We start from the raw sequence: 13,048 nt of genomic DNA on the forward strand, positions 1-13,048 counted from the left end.
AATTATATAGATATAGATACATACTTAAATACATATTAAACACCCAAGACCCGAGAACAAACATTCGTATTTTTCATACAAATATCTGCCCCGACACGGGAATCAAACCCGGGACCTCAAGCTTCGTAGTCAGGTTCTCTAACCACTAGGCCATCTGGTCGTCTACTATTTAATACGAGAGCAAGAGGGACGGTACGATACGAACTTCGTGTTTCGAGTTTCGTAGTAGTAATAAAACAATTTGGAAAATAACAATATAAAAGTCTTGTAGCTAACCATAAACGTGAATACATAAATTTAACATAACGTGGATGCTGAACTAATATAAGTTATTCAAATTCTAAACGTATGTAAATATACCTATCAGATCATGTCGAAGTGTTAAGTAGTATACCTTATTTACATTGAGCGTTGTAATGTTTTGCTGATTGTGTGATTTTTCTCGCATTTTATGCTGTGTAGCTTTATAGCTCTAGCTTTGTACGTTTTTATTTTTTATAAGAGACATATAGTGCATCTAAATGAGCCAAAATTTTGGCTTCTTATTTAATAATAATATCTTCTTGTTCAATAATGTTGGGAATGATTTCAATGCGTTGAAAGATCATTTTTCATCGAAAATTTTCTACTTCACAAGCATGCTAGGAAATAAAAAGTTATAAAAAACCTTGATTTAAATCTATGATAAAAGCATCAACGTATCAATTTTATACTCGTATATTAAACCTTTTTTTTAATAATCCAGCCGATATGCGTCCGTTGAGAGGATATTGGGCCGCAGTATGTTATTGTTAAATTGCTTCCCAGACCTGTACTGTTTAATTTTGTTTTTTCTTTAATAGGAACGTTATTGAAATTCTTATTACATCATAATATATTTAGCAATGTTCAGAAATGGTCCCCAATATAAATGCATACAAATAGTGAATAAAATTCTAGAATGTATCAGACAGGTACCTCACTATAATAATTTTAAAAAGAAACTAAAGAAAATATTGATTAATAAATGTTATTCTGTTGACGAGTTCTTGAACGATGAAACATTGAAATAATTGGAATTAAAGTAAATGTAATAATAAATAAATAATTATTATATTTTCCATTTAGACTAAGATACAAATTGACATAATTTTATTCAAACATATATTGTAAAATCTTATTTTCAATAGCTCGTCCACATGAAATAAAGTTAATACTTAAATAATTTTAGTTAATTCACAATGTACCTATAGTTATATATATTTTTGTTATGGGTAGAAATTAAAATAAAACCTACAACGCATGAATAACATTTCACTTTAAATTTCGACATTGTAATAGTTGATTTAATGCCATTAACTTCATAATTATAACTATTGTGTGCCCTTGCAGGGCGTCATGGACTAACTAATAATAATACCAAATGTAACACCCTTCACAAATATGTACATGACTTTACAATGAAATAAATAAATAAATTCCATAGACAATTAAAACGGATTAGAGCCCAGCTCTAGATTCAGTCTTAAATACAGGCAGTTTTTATGCTTTGTTTGTAATATTTGCTAAATGATAAAGCTGTTGTAAAGCCACTACTATTGCATCCGTCAAAGGTATATTAGCGCTAGAACCCGTACCTATGTATTGAAAGTCTCTTTGTTCGCTCTGACAAACTGTGGAATGAATTACCCCCTAGTCGATTATGTAAATCCAGTCGCGCTTTTGTTTAGTAGAGAAAAAAAAGCGATGTACGACATCTGATGGAGTCGAATTGCTTAATATATTCACTGTGCCGGTATTATATTTTGTAAATTAAATATTTTCTAGCAGTCTGAAAAACAACTTAATTGAGAAACTTAAAGCTATTTCGTATTTCTCTATTGAGGAAATTTACTACGACTCTCTGAGTAATTGTGTAGTTATGTTTGTCCTTATCCAATTATTTTCCCATATCGCACGGATAAATGTTTATCTACACCCATATCATAAGTCCCCTATAATGCGCTCAAAAACCGTTGGCAATGACCAGCATTAAACAACCAATTTCACTATGACAGCTTTCTTGTCTTGTCTGTGATAGTGCGTAATAGTACATTGTGTCTTATGGGCGGTAAACAAGGAATTACGCACGAGAGTCTATTAGAAGCCCGAAGTCGAAGACTGAGGGCTTTAATGAGTCGATGTTCGTAATTCTAGTACCGCCCGTAAGACATACAATGTTTGTTTTGTAATAAGTTTCAAATTTGGAACAGCTGTCAAAATCAGCAAAATTTAAATGGGCCTCTATTCTGGTATCCATAGACTCAACATTTTCTCGATACAAAATGTCACTTTGGTATTTTTTTTAATATAAATCGCACGACAAGTTGATCTCGAATGACATAAAATAAGGACTTTACTGATTTGTCTGTCTTGAAAAAAAAAGCATTCGTGACAGAGATTTGTCTTGCCGCTGTTGTCATTTTTTTATTGTTTTTTTGCTGTGTTGTTGTTTAAAGCTATAAAAACCCAATACCTTTAACTGTTTTAATTTATTTATTAAGTAGATTAGTTTAACACCTCCATGGATATGTTACTGGTAGAGCAAGCCAGTATGTAATGCAGGTAATTTGTCACTGGATTCTGAATCTTTCTTAGAGTACTTATAATATGTGTGTAGATAAAATATGAATGAAAATGAATGAATGAAAAGGTGTGTGAGTGAAAGGGTCCTGCCTCAGCATAAATGCAAACTCCTGGGATGGAGTCAGCGCTGGTCTTCCGGCGGGACCATTTTTATTGAACACAGCCACCCTGTCGTGCAACACGGCCTTACGCGGTTTACTGAACGCAGCCGTTTCAATTTCGTCAGGCAGCGTCGTCCGGCGGCGAACCAACGAAACAAACCAACCAAAATAAGGCCACGCGCACGACATTGCTGCTGTGTTTCTTACAAAACAACTATAACGCAAAACAGAAACAGAAATAAAAGTATAAACTTAGCCTAACTACAAAGAAAACAAGATGTGAACATCAAGAAAAATACCTGTCAAATTTCAATTACTGTGTTAGGACCATAAAAGAAAAGGTAAGAGATCAAGTCAGGAACAAATTACTTAAGTCAATATTGTTTGCAACTGTACGTAATTAGGCCCTAAAACACTCAATGTGATCCTTTTATGAAACCACACTTGTTTTTAAGGGCCCTATTGCGTAACAGTTGCATAACCTACTATTGTTTCAAAAGCTTTTTCATTTTATCCTAACTGAGTGAAATTGTCTTGGTAAGTAGGTACTCCATTTAATTAGTTTGACAATAAAATTAAAAAAAAATCGCAAAGTGGAAGATTAAAAAGCGTAAATGATTTCCTCATTGAATTCCGTGAAAAAGATATAAAGGAAAGATATTAATTTCATGTTCGTACAAAGTTGGTATTCATTTTAATTTAACCTCAAGCATAATGTAGCGAGGCTCTGAAAATAGGCTGTGGTTTCATTTTCGTTGAGTAGCATTTGTTTCTTAGCTCATTTTATTACGCTCGTTCGCGAGTTTCAGTTTTCATGTTACGGGGCCGATTGCGTAGGTGTCGATCGAAGCTCTTTTTATTTTCTCGAACGAGCTTGTTTGATATTTTTGAGCCAATTTCGGCTAGGTGTAACGATGCCGAAGTGAACTAATATGTTTTTAGGGCAGCAATTCAGAAAAACCTTTGTCGTTTTTAGTCGTTTGTGTTTTGTTGGGAGCCAGAAAGTAAATTATACTTTTACTAACCGGCCGTGGGATTACAGCTTTTTTTGTAACTTTCTGTTTTGAAAATCACAAATTCAGGGAAGTACACCGCTCAAAGAACTGATGGCCGTTGGGGCTGTAAGTCACTGGTGTGGTGACCGCCTTTCGGAACGTGAAGTACAGGAATACCTGTCACAAGTTATGGATTTCTGACTAAAATTTCTATACTAACGAAACATTTTTAATGTTTTTTCAATACGCTTCACTTATGCGAGTGATTTAAGCCTCGCTAGCGGTAAATGTGTGGCGCATTAATTCTGTGTTGTCAATTAATCAAATGTGTCGACTCCTGGCAGCACAGCTTACGATAATCAATCTTGTCAATTAATTCTTAGCTTGAAACGATCGTGGTTAGCACTTGTCTAGCCGTGCTTGCGTATGCGAAAAGCAATTTACTTCTATCTGCTTTACAATATAAACTGTAATAAGGCTGTGTGTACGTAAAAGCTGTTTGTAATGACCTCATGAAAAATCCAGTCAACTATTTATTATTATTTATTTATTTATTTATTCAGAAACAATACAAGGATGTGTTTGAAACATACTTACAATAAATTGAATATAACTTCATGACATATTTAGATTGCACATACTATGTATAACCTTTAAATATTATTTGTCTACTTCTTACTTGTAACACGAATACAATTTTAATATATTTACCACTAATTGTCGGTCTAACTGAAACTGATTTTAACCAAATGTTAACAGTTTGATATTTTTAGTTCCAAGACCATTGAACAACATTCTTATTTAATTTAGTTCAGTTAATCGAAAATATAGTGTATAAAGTGGTTTTCCCCTGCTTTCTCAAACCACACTGCTGGAGTACGGTTCGTAGTTGGCAATAGAGGCGCTACTGCCCACTCTGATCAGCAGGGCTACTACGAAATACGAAAATTGAAGGTCGTGTCGTTCCGTCTCTCTGACACTTTTACTATTTAATACGAGAGCGAGAGGGACGGTACGATACGAACTTCGATTTTCGAACATCGGATCCTTTACGACACCCACGAGAAGAAGCGGGTCTGTCCTGTTATAAAACCGGGTACTGCACGCACAAACTAATAAATACTGTTGCTTTATTTATTATGGAACTTTGATCAAACGATAATGAACATGAACTAAAATAATTTCCTTGCTACCTTCACGGTGAGCTTAGTTCATTGATATTCTGATTCTAATGGTCAGTTGGCTATAAGATTTTGAGTAACAACTCGTGCCAAGAGGGACTTGTCCTAAAACCATACCAATCTAGGGTTCTGTTGCCTTACATGTTCGTTTTAGTTGTAGAATCTAAAGCACGGTTGGCTAGGTAAGTAATACATTGTATAGGTGTTACCGGTGCTCAGAAATTACCTAACACTCAAACAAATGTTGATAAGGATTTCGTATGTCCAGAAAATAGCAATACAGTTAGATAATTTTAAGGATATTTTACATCAAAAGTGCAAATATGCCTTAACACTGTTTTACGCCGAGTAAAGATTCCCTTTTTCCTTCCTTTTTTCTTAAGTAAGATTTCCATTTTCATCAGGCTTCTGGCTCCCGTATCGACGGTTCAAGGGTTCTATTAATTACTTTACACCTGTATATATAAGATAGGATACAAAGTCAGCATTTTGTTATTATATTTTATACCAGCCGTCTGAACTATGCCCGTTCAGTGGATCGTTAAATCGTGAAATTATCAGAGGTCGAGTTTACCCCAAGAATGTACTAGTAACTTACAGTTACAACCTAATACCTTCTACTGTATTTCCACTGCCTTATGAGTACCAACGTGCCTGTATTGGATTATAGCTAAGCAAAACAGAACAGCGTTATGAGTTACTAGAAACTGTACTTGTCATAAATAAAAGTGATAAGGTTATGTCATAAATAGTGTGTTACCAAAAGTGCTATTATACCAATATATATATATATATGTCGATCATAGATGATGGAAGTTATAGATGAGGAATGCGATTGATTGAACAACGTTCATCACGTAACTACCCTTATTTGATCTTCCCCAATCGGCCATAAACATCTGAGATGAGGGTTTTTCATTTCGCCACCAGATAGTTTCATGCAAAAAGAACGACAAATAAGTTTACAGGTATCAATTATAATAATAAATCGCTTATTCTATAACCTTTCATTTTACATGTTGTTAGGCTTTTTATAAAAATGTATTTAATGTGTAGTATTACTTTAAGTGACGCGTGTGAGTGGTTGAGTTCGGAACGCGTCATTAGTACCTACTTGTGTGGTGGTAGCGTATGGTTGGGTTTGTGCGATTGTGTGGTATTCTTACAGTGTGAAGGTAGAGGAACTGCATGAATAGAATAGATACACATTTGTTTCATAGACTTAGCTATCGAAAGTTCGCGGGTGAGCAAAGTACCTAATTGTTTATAGTTCATTGATATGGATCTCCCCAAAGTAACGCCTGATTCGATAAATTACTTGTCAGCAAATCAAAAATCGGCGCAATAAAAGTCGGCAAAATAATCAGTCATTGATTTTCACAGGTATAGTAAAAACAATATTTGTTGAGTAATAAAGTGTCGATGCTGAAATCACATCAATATCATACCATTTGACACGACACATAGAATAACAAGAAATAACAAGAAATTATTTTTTCATTTCTCCTGCTCGGAAAGTTTAATTTTCATGGGTAGATAGCCGGGTGGAAAATTGCGTTTTCACCTCTAGGGTGGAAAGTAATATTTTTTAATATTTCGATTAGCCACGGAGTCGAAGATAATTGAGTTACGTCAATGACACTTTTTTCACGTTTCGGCATGGCCATCTAGATGCACGTCGTGACGAAAGAGCTTGTATACAACACTGGAGGTTGAACGCAGAACATCCGTTTGAAACAAGAAATTTGATCTTTATTACGTCACGAACATTGCATCTTTTTCTTTAGTTAAGTTAAGAAAGAGATGGAATATATAAATAAGTAATAAAGGTCAAACTTCTTCGTTCGGCGTTCAACCTCCAGTTTTGTATATAAGCTCCTTGGTCGTGACCAACTCGTTTTTTTTATGGTCCGCCTTGGCAAGTGGCCAGTCGAATAGGTACCGTTGCAGGTTGGATATAAGTAAATTCAATTTATTGTCAACATCTTTTTTTTTGTAGTATTTTACTTTCCTCGCAGTAAAAATTAAAAGTAAAGTGTCTAAATCGAGTGAAATTACCCATTTCCCCTCGAGCTATTGGCGCTCTCACTTTGTTCGAGCGCCAGAAATATCTCGAGTGAAATGGGTCACTTTCCACCCTTGGTTATCAATCTACTAATGTACCAGTGTGGAATATGAGACCACATCAACACGAGTCCACTCAGTGAAAAATATGCTCAACTTTGTCGTCTCGTGCACGATCTCTACACAAGAATATAATATACGATCGTCACAATATCACCTAAAAGCTTGACTGAATTTCAGTAATAACCTGTAAAAAATACTTTGATTTTTATCACAGTTCGTAAAAAATTAACGTCCTTTGTTGAAATTAGTTGGCCTGTAGTTGGCGCGGTATTGAAATATTTGAAATTTCTCGCTGAACACGGACCGTTCGTTTAGACCGTCTGCCTTGTTTTCTGTTGCTTTGTGCTGATTATACGCATATTTCGCAGATATATTACATTCTTTTCTGTTTAAAATCTATACATATAACTGAGAGTTCTAGGGCCTAGAATCTAGGCTAAATTTGGTATGGTGCTAAGATGATGATGACACAAAGTCCGAAATCCTAAGAAATAAAATAAGATATTGCTGCTGCTTGTTTGTAACGCATCGACATTCGAGTACCTTAAATTTTTTATTAAGTTGCCTACGTAATAATATAGCTTAGAAAAGCCTTTTCTTTTAAAAGTTTTAAAAGACAAGGACCCAAGATTAGGGTAATCTTATAAACTTGTATTTTACATCCATTTTTATTTTTTGGCACTTTAATGTACCTATTCATTGTTGTTTTTTACAGTTATTGTGGTTTTCGTTTCGTTCTAAAAAAATATTGGATTTCGTTGAGCAACCGTATTGACGATAAAAAAAACAAATAGTACATGAATGTGGAACAAAGTCTATGTTTTTGATTTTAAAATAAAGTCTTTACAGTTATAGGTATGTTACTATTGCTAGAATTCTGCCTTTTCCGAGGATCAACATAGCCATAGAAAGTTCGTTATTTCGACGGGTGCCGCATGTGTGCAGAATAGATATAAGTATCGTAAAGGCGTGTATTTTTTATTAGATGTATGCTATATAACAGTGGATTTGCGCCGTAAAAATGCTATTAACACCTGGTTGCCTATGGATTCAAGCTGTATCAGTGATGATAAATATGAAAAATCATAATGCACGCTAACTTTGAAATGTTGCATTAGAAGACCTACGTCATCTTTCTTTCACTCATCGGGTCCCCTAATAAAAATGTCCACTTCACGCGTTCCTTATCTATACTGTAACGTTTCGGATTCAAATTTATTACTGTATTTTTAATGTTACCAAGTGTCAAAACAATCCTATCACTGGAAGTAGGTAAAATTCAACTTCAAAAATTTGTCCTAAACCTAATAAGCTTGTTATGTTAACTAACTTTACTTTGATTAAATAAAGACCCTATTATATTTTTTTTTTCAACATTTTATTACCTAAGTCAGGCTACATTTTTTTACAAAATACCGTAAAAGGGCACGCTAGAGTAAGAAGAATTTAAATAAAATTTGGCTCTTTATACGAGTACCTCTCCTAAAGCCGGAATCGTTACAAAGCTGGACTTAAAAAAATAGGAATACTTCACGACGTAGGTACGTGACAATAATAATTATGAATCTCGAAAACGCCATCGATCCCAATTTAAAACTAAGATAGTCCCGCCCTAGGTTTAACTGAGATGTTACATTCAGATAATTAGGTAAATATAAAATTTTAAGTGGCCACAGTGACTGCTGTAATAGCAGCCCATCTTTTTTTTTTTTTTTTAATTTTCATTTTCATTATTTATAATATATTATATTATATATAATAGTAGTTATGGCAATGTAAATATTACTCTACAACAAATTTCTTTTTTTTATATTTAGGTTGTTTTGTATCAAAATAATAATTAAAAAAATAAAAAAACATAAAAAAAAACTTTAAATCAAAACCAGAAAAGAATACAAGTCAAGTGGTCTATATTAATACGAATAATAATAATACTAAATATATAATACTAATCATGCCCAGTGTAGGGTTCGATACTTAGTCATGACTTTTACTCGTTAACTTGTAAATTAAGGTGTTTTCCTTTTTAATTCGTTATACAGAGAGTATTGAACGTGATACAAAATCAATGTTTCAAGCTCAGTTAATGCTAGACAATACAGGGTGATTTCATGAGACGTGAGCAGAACTAACTTTACCGGATTTATTCAGTTAAGGGTACTATCTCGTACCGGTGTTAGTGAGATTTAACGTTATTTTTTTAAAATATTTTAAACAAAACGTATTAAATTATTTAGTAAGTGCATGGTCACTCTGCAGTTTAAAGTTTACTTAAATGATTATTGTGAACGATCCATTTTCAATTACTGAAAGTATATCTTGCTCACGTACACCTTGCACACGCATTAACTCATTTGTTGAAATTATTCTCTGATCTAGCAGTCCAATCGCTATTGTAGGATTTTACTCTCATACACACGAACAAACTTCCACTACTATTAGTAAGATTACCTACATATGGCCAGTGGTAAAATGGGAATGTTTTATCTACTAATTTACAAATCAAAACCTCTTGCTGATGTTCATGAATACTGATCTGATTATTTATTAAACTGAAAATTAATGGTCTGCAGCTAGATTGTATAGCGCTGATGTTAAAATAAACTACATGTCATGATTTATGTTTATTGGCTACTAATTATTGCTCGCAACGTGTCCAGTAGAAACTTTTAATTTTCCCGGGATACAAGAAGCATATATTATTATCTCATAATAAGTAGACTTCCACATAAAAGGGTAGAAAACGGATGAAAGAAGAATTAAATATTTGCATACAAAAATTTTGACATATTATGCAGTTTACGTAAAAATATGCCAGTAACGTAGAGAGTAGCACCCTCATTTTAATATACTTTTTATGTGAGTTTTAAACGTCAATCAGATGCATTATTATTATGGTGTATGTCGACTAATTAGAACAGAATCAAAACCATAGAATACATTAAAAAATATATATTTTTAACTACAGTGACCATCCTAATTGTATCTACCTAATCTTTATAAACAACAAGGGTTGAAAGATCCATTTTTTTTGCATTAAATAAAATAAAACCAGCTTTAATTTGAAACTGCTATGAACATTAATAATATATATTTATATATATGATTGACCATAGGAAACAGTTACTATATAAAAGGTAGATAAAGAAGGCACGCTTGAATTTTAGCAATAATATAGTACTGAATGATACCCCACATTCGTGAAATTCCACCATTACGGATCACCCTGTTTACACATAGGTATTTTTGGTATAAAATGCGTATTTTGATGAGTTTTATGACTTCAAAGTAAAATAATTATTATTGCAAAGCAAAAGTGATGAAGCAAACGAAATCTTATCAATATTATTATTATTTAATAAGTCAGCGTCTTTTTCAGTAAGATGCTAATAACAAAAACCACATTGCAGTATCAGCAGATCAACTAGAACACTTGTTTGAATTCTTAAATATAGGCATTGAAAACCAGCAAAATGTGCATTTTCCACTCGACTATTTACGGTTGTGAGGAATACCTTCTCGCTTACGACAATATGAGCTAATTTTTTTTTGCATGATAAGTGTGTTCCTCTGTGTTTTAATGTTTGTTACAAAAATCTTGATTTACTTGAAATTAAATGGCCGCTTATTGCTTACCTTGGAAAATCTCTATATTGCTTAGCTGCTTGCTATGTGTTGGTGTCTAATAAAAGGTCATTGTATTATAATGTATTGTAAATGGCTTTTAATATTTTTAATATTATAATTTGTAAGATAAAAATTATTTACTTACAAGGACACTTTTTTTGTCAAAAACAAAAAAGTATGCCTGCTTCTTACCTAGGACCATCTGTATACAAAACACGCTTATTATTTATTGTGTTGGTGTTTAATAAAGAGTCATTATTGTATTGCATCGTATTATATGCATCTTCTTAGAAACGATTGCGATCTTGAGGCATTTCAGATCTATACTAACGTCAACTAGATATTAATGAAGATCTAGGTACAATCTCGTTGTAATTAGACGCCTATTAGTTGCTAACTGAGACCCCATAAATACTAAAGTAAGGCAGAGAAACTTAGAAATGTACAAAGTAGTTTCCTCTAATCTATGTTTAACTTTGCATTACACGTACTAGCTTTCTTTCTAACTAATCATTTCATCTAGTAAACATTCAAAGATTAAATTACATTTAAAATTGAAATTTGAATTCTTAATAAAAGATCAACTAGATTTTCATTAAAACTTATTCAAGTATAAATTTAACTTTGAAGCAGCAATTAGCGGTCCTTAATTTATTAGTTAAGTTTAGTACGTCCCAGCGTCATTTTGCTTCTCGACAGAACGTTAATCTATGCGACTAATATATATCACATTAGCCTTTAGCCGCGGTTACATTATATCTAGCAGTCAAATTGAACTTCCAGGATTATACTAAATTCCCAAGTAATAGGTAAATAAATAAATATCATGGGACACTTGACACCAATTGACCTAGTCCCAAAGTAAGCAAAGCTTGTGTTATGGGTATAGGCAACGGATAAATATACATAAATAGATCATACTTAAACATATCGCACCTTTAAAAATTAAACTGAAACAATTTGAAATATTCAGATTTCCAAAATAAACTTTAAATAAAACACATGTTGTGTTGAAATTTAAAAAAAGAAAATTCCGAATGATTTTAGTTTAATTTTAAAGCTGCGATATATTGGGCAAAGTGGCGTGAAAACGAAGAAGCCTTTTTACCCAGCAGTGGGTGGATGTGGGCTGATTTGATTGATTGATTGATTAAAAATATATTAAACATCCAAGGCCCGAGAGAAAATATTCATATTTTTTATATACTTACATATATCTTCTGCCCCGACCTGGGACCGAACACGGGACCGCAAGCTTCGTTGTCAGTTTCATTAACAACTAGGCGATCTTGTCATAAAATATTACATTAAAGTCTTAATTTATGTTATATGATAAACAATTATACAAAATTTAACTTAGCGGTTAAGATTTTCAAATTTTACATAGATCCCGTAGAAATATCGTGATATACCTATATGTTGCAGATAATATTGTTCCAGACATCCAGCTAGCTGTCTACGTAATATGAGTAAATGTCATTCAAATTTATCGAAAGGATTTAGCGTGAAAAAGTAACAAACATACACACGCGCACACACATGCAAACTCACTAACTTTCGCATTTAATATGTTAGAAGTAATATTAACAGCCAAAATAATTTCCCAGCACGCTAAAGTGATATGAAAACGACAATGTTGAAAGGTAGTTAAAACAATAATATGTAAGTAAACACTAGTTCACAGTAAACTCGAACGACAAACGACTTATAAGCCTCTAGGGATAGAACCGTGGGTCCGTAATTCGATAATCTCGTAAGCCTATATTTCGTGTATCAATGTCAAGAAAACTGCGTGCTAGGGCCCCTTGAAAATACAAAGGACGAGAAAAGTACGTGGGTTGTCATGTGTCACCCGGAACTTATTTCGACGGAGACGGTTGCGTCAGCTACCTACAAGATAAGTCCGTAACGTCAAACCAAACAAGATTAGTAAGTTCACAAAAAAACATTTTTTATAGTTACTTCAAGTGATTTTTTTCTATTTTATTTACTTACCATAAAATTCCAATAAAAATGTTCTAAAACCCCTGTATAATCCTTAAAACTGTTTAAAACACTGTCATTGCACGCTTATAATTCAACACTAACACGGTAGAAATGTGAAAGATTTGTCTTCATCCGTTTTCTGACTACGTAGACTCGGCCCCGCTACGGCGTAACGCCGTAGACGCGTGCGGTTCTCGTAGCGACGAGGGTACACTGGAGTGGAGCTACGAGATAATGGTTCCGAAGTCGACCGAGCGGCCCCGAACGCACCCGAGACTTTGTAAGCTGTGATTGATATCAAATGAAATGTGAGGAATGAGTAGTTCCGTGGAACTCTTTGTTTTAAGGATTTTATATTTTCTCCGGCGCCGATGTGAGTGTACGGTTTAAAATGTTGGTTTTTTTGAGATTGTTGCGAGCGTTATTT

General features: G+C 33.5%; 1 protein-coding gene across 1 annotated transcript in view; it reads right to left on the reverse strand.

Annotated features, from left to right (window-relative positions):
• Positions 1-12,832, reverse strand: part of stg1 (stargazin-like protein) — a 76,186-nt gene extending 63,354 nt beyond the window's left edge. The window contains exon 1 of the mRNA XM_074088628.1: positions 12,631-12,832. The gene's annotated coding sequence lies outside the window, so the exon portion shown is untranslated. The remainder of the gene's footprint in view (positions 1-12,630) is intronic.
• Positions 12,833-13,048: the final 216 nt, after the last annotated feature.

This window comes from Choristoneura fumiferana, chromosome 6, assembly GCF_025370935.1.
Source record: "Choristoneura fumiferana chromosome 6, NRCan_CFum_1, whole genome shotgun sequence".
Classification (NCBI taxonomy): Eukaryota; Metazoa; Arthropoda; class Insecta; order Lepidoptera; family Tortricidae; genus Choristoneura; species Choristoneura fumiferana.